The sequence below is a fragment of the Montipora capricornis genome, chromosome 8 (genome assembly GCF_036669925.1).
Source record: "Montipora capricornis isolate CH-2021 chromosome 8, ASM3666992v2, whole genome shotgun sequence".
Lineage (NCBI taxonomy): Eukaryota > Metazoa > Cnidaria > Anthozoa > Scleractinia > Acroporidae > Montipora > Montipora capricornis.
The window spans coordinates 49,607,815-49,612,814 of NC_090890.1; the positions used below are offsets into that span (position 1 = coordinate 49,607,815).

The following is a 5,000-nucleotide window of genomic DNA, read 5'->3' on the forward strand; positions in this document are numbered from 1 at the left end:
TGTGTGTGAGTGCGTGTGTGGATCATATTAGCAACAAAATTTTTGATCGGTAACAACCAGTTTCCCCAGCCTTTTATACGTGTGGAATAATTCATGCAAAACACTTTTTCTATTGGAATTATTGAACAACTGTCATACCTGGCTGCCGCAGTGCAGTGCTCTGGCTCTTTGTGCACTGATCACTACGTCATGAATTATGCGATAAGATAACGTAGAGTCACACAATCATCCTTGGCAGGATGACCAAGGAAAGAATTTATAACTTTTCCACCAAGTTTAAGCTATTACTGGTATTCAGTTTTGTCATTGTCGTTCTCTTTCTCTCTCCTTTCGTTTCTGTTCTAATCTTTTGTCCTCCAGGCATCATCATTGTGCAACCTTATCAGAGCTTCTAATTCTAAAGATATGCCAAAAATTGTAATTTAGAGAAAAAAGCAGCTCTAAACAAATTAAAATTTAACACTCAGCTTTAAGTTCATATCACCCCCGATGCTTGACTTGAAACACTGCGTAGCCACCAGTGTGGACCACAGCCATCAAGATATGTCAAACTTGATTGAAACCAGCAAAAAATGCAGAAAGAAAACATTTTCCAAGCTGATTTCCACTTGAACACGAAAAGCGTTGACTGTGTAAGAACTATAGTTGACGCAGTATGGCCATGTAGCCACGTCGAGCCACAGAAAGCGCGCTAAAAATGAAGCCTTGTTGTTAACCTGGGTTGAGCCTGCTATGCAATTGAAAACCAGTACCTGTTCAGCGGTCCAACTTCAAAAAAATTAGCTGGCTTCAATGAGCTCTAAGCTTGAGCCCACGATATGGTCACGTGTTACTGGTCAGCGGATACCTTGACATACGTTGACCATAACATGGATGTCGATGGATGTCCAAAATCAAAGATGTATGCTGTAAATTACAATAGCGTGATACTGATTAGGGAGCTTAAGGAGGCTCGAAAGGGTTTTTCGTTGCTATAGTGTTTGTGAAACGATGAAAGATGCCAAAGAAGGATATTTCATTGAGTAGAAATGCTTTACTACTCTATTTTTGGGCACTTATGACGTCATATCGGTTACCATGGCAACACGCCAGCTCCACAAAAAGGCCCTCTAAATTTCAGTTTTTGAAAATTATCTGAAAAATTAAGTCGGTGACCTAACGTTTTTATTTTTAAATTCTTTAACTTCTTAGAGAGTATGACAAAAAGTTATCTAGTACAACTAGATAAAAAGACGTTTTACAGTTTTCAGAAAGTTGTACTGGATAACTTTCCCCGAAACTTTTCTATTTGAAGTGCCATCGTGAATGATACGTGCATGCAAAAAATCAAGACAGGTCTCGGTGCAAAATTTCGAGATAAAGACAAATTTTTCCCACAGGTATTATTTCCGAATCGCGCGATTTTACACTGTATTTTCACTTCCGGTCTGTTGCGTGCGCTTCTTGTGATTGAAATTTGATTCATTCAGCTGACGCGTGTTTCTTAGTTATGGCGTGTGTAGTTTACGCTTGCGCGCGCAGATAAAAACCCTATCGAGCACGCGCGTTTTTGAAACGCGGAGGGCAACCGGAAGTGAGCTGTTTCCCTTTTAACTTTTCTTCACACAACCACAGTTACATTGATAAATATCTTTTATCCATTAGAGATGATTAATATAAAAATTTGAGAGTCACCGCTGCCCTGGCACACAAAATATAATCTTCCGGTTGCCGTTCGCATCTCAAAAACGCGCGTGCTTAAGCTCCCTATACATACATGGAGGGCCAGACAAGCCCTTATGGGCATTTTGTTCATTAAAACTTAGACCTTCTTTCAAGCGTAAGAGTGGAGGTTCCCTAAAATAAATCTTTTCAAGTTTTTCTTTCTTTTTTTTTTCAGGACAATTCTCGAATGGAGTGGGCATTTAAAAAAGCTGCTAGAATGCAGACATATATTAATCACGATCCCATACCTGTCCCTTTTAACATCATATCTACATTTCTAAAGTTATTTCCGTGTTTGCGGATCATGACGAAAACGCCAGAAACACCATTAGAAGATGAAAAATGGGTGAGTTCATATTTGAAGTAATGCAGCATTGCGCTATTAGCAGGATAGGTTTTGCGTGGCGTAAGAGCAACCTCTTTCTACAATTTGATCATGTGTTACATATTGCTGAGCTACCAGTAAGTAGTATAACGGGATTTTTGTAACACAGTGCATATACATTCAGGCACCAGGCTGATGTGATAAGATAAAGGCCGCTTATGTACACGACTCTTTTGATTCGAGGAAAGTGTAGTTGACACAGTTGTTATGAGCTTTTAAAGGGACAGTATCACGTTTGATGTTAGCCGCAAAGCAATGGCCAAACTTTTTGGTGCGTCATTCCACTGAACAAGTTTCGAGTCGTCCGTAAGTTCCGAGTCGTCCGCCAAAGTGTGCGATTTTATTGCACTTGTCAAATAATCCTTTCTAACAACCCGATCACATATTAGCATCAGTGACCTTTGTTATTCTTTTGAAACACCCAGCCTCAATAATTATTTCTTTAATTAATGATTGTTCAGCAGGAAAGAATGTTTCATGATTGGGTGAGAGACCTTCAGTGGTACTACAGGCAGCGATATGGCGCTTCGTTCCCTCTCACAGGTAATGCCTGGCTTCCATACGATCGCTACCACCGCTGCAATTGCCAAAAAACGTCTACAGCGACCGCAGGGAACATAGAGTAACCCCTTGGTCTTCCACTGCAGCGATCGTGGTCTATGAGACCACGGAGGAGCTGCCACGGAGGAGCTGCCGTAATCAAGGGGTTAATCACAAATGGCTCAGGGACCGATTAATCTCTCCCTCTTTGGATCGAAACTAGCACGGGGGACCCCAAACAGAGTTTTCTGGAGGCAGTGTGGCCCAGTGGTTAGGCGCTTGCCTTGAGACCCGGAGATCCCTGGTTCAAGACCCGCTCTGACCACTCGCTGAATTTGTTCCTGGTAGTCCCTGGTTCAACTTCCAGCTGCACTTGTAAATAGCCAACTGGTTTGCCTCCGGCCAGTTGGGATTCTTAACAGTTGTTGTTGTTGTGTTCTGTTGTTTCGTTAATTGTTTCATTGGCCCTGAAAAGCCCCTATGGGGAGCGATCAATTAAGTATGTATTGTATTGTATTGTATTGTATGAGCAATATGAGTAGTAGATACTTAGACGATTGTCTACTCGACATATTTTTTTTTCTGTATAAAGGCCAGCAGGAAGGAAAATCAAAGTAAAATACATCAGCCCCGCAATAGCGCATCGGCTCCAAAACTTTATATAATTCTAGGAATACAGAAGAAAATGTCCCTCAAGTAATAACAGAAATAAGTTCTCGTCCTGATACTGATGATGTTTGACTTTCTTTAAAAGCTCGATAAAGAAAGCTGGCCAATCAAAGGCCACAATTCAACAGGAGCGCAATTTCAAAACAAAAAAATACGACCGTGTTAGATCAAGGTTGATGATGGGCCTTTAAACAAACTGACATAATCATAAATATGATCATAAAAGGAAATGTGCGAGTGTATTTGTTTAATTAACTTCCTCCAGGACCACTCCAACAGATGGCAGAAACGACAAACAACACTGGAAGCATGGTTATTCAAATCCTTCACAAAACCTTTACTAGCGATAAAGCTCTCCTGCCTACTGGCCCAGAGGTATGAATTGATTCAAATCAATGTCATTTGTATTTCAAAAAGTTAGAAAAATGGTTGTCACATAGGTTTCACCGTTGACATAGCCACATGACGAGAGGTATGTATCCACCATTCTGATGCCGTAGTATGAATTGGTAGATTCAATCAGTAAAAGCAACCCATTAAATTTTGGGCCCAAAAGGAGCCCATTTCTTTCTCCTCCGCGAACATCAGTGTAAAAGCCACATGCTGCCGTGAACAAGCATTGCGGCAAACATCACAAGAATGTCCTCTGCTTCTCGTTTCCGTACGATGTTTAATGTTTTAATGCTTTTATAGGAGTGCCCTTAGTAATGTAGCGTAGAGGAACCAACGGTTTCTGTATAATCCTAGACATCAAAAGTTCAATGTTTCAACATTTTTTCTAACGGCTTATGGCGAATCATTTTATAAGTATGCTCGTGCTTGTCCTAAGTTGCTAATTTGTAAGAGAACGCTGATCAACTCATGGGTTTGACCAGCACTCTATTTGAGGCACTCGTTTATTGTCATTAGCATGTTGCAATTGCATAATCATAGCATTGTAAAATTGACTAGTGGGTCCCCAATAAACGGGAAGGACATTGAAGGGGCAAGAAAAGGGGGAAGGGGAGGGTGGTGGGTTACATGATTTAAACCTGGGACGTGAATTTGCTGCTGTTCTAGTGAAGTGTTACAACGAGATATGTCTATAGCTGAAGGTCAGTGATAAAAATGTACCACAAAAATCAAGCTATTGTTGCCTCCAAAGGCACTCTGATCGTAGCATGCGACATCCAAGTTCATTATGCTATTATTCCTGAGCCCTCCTTCGATACCACCACCTGGTAAATAGCCAGCAAGGCGAGTAGCACCGGCATATGGAATAATTGTTTAATTATACTCTCAACCTTCCGTTCATTTTTGTCTACGAAACTTATCTTCCCGCTGAACATTTTTAAGTGAAAGCGACATTTGATGGATTCATTTTCCATGTAAGGTCAAACGTACGTATAATGGCTGATAACCGAGATTCAGTGAGCCTATGAGAAAGCTAGAATTGCATTATCCGAGATTGAGAATTAATAAATAAAAATATTTCGTGAAAACGACTTCTAACAAACCGAATAGTGGTGGAAATATTGATATGCCTTTCTAACGTGACTTTCTCTCTACTGTTTTCTGTCACTTTCGGGCACGTTTACGTGCAATACCATCGATTATTTTCTTACCCGATCGCTGTCCACTCTTCTCGCGCGTTTATGTGCAATTCCTTCGACCTTTATTTACCCGATAAACTGTTCACTCTGCTGAGGAAAAAATTAAAAGC

The 5,000-nt window shown here is 40.7% G+C and overlaps 1 protein-coding gene across 1 annotated transcript in view; it reads left to right on the forward strand.

The window, feature by feature from the left end:
• LOC138060576 (transient receptor potential protein-like) overlaps window positions 1-5,000 on the forward strand; it is a 209,190-nt gene that overhangs the window by 139,847 nt on the left and 64,343 nt on the right. The gene's annotated exons all lie outside the window — the stretch shown is intronic.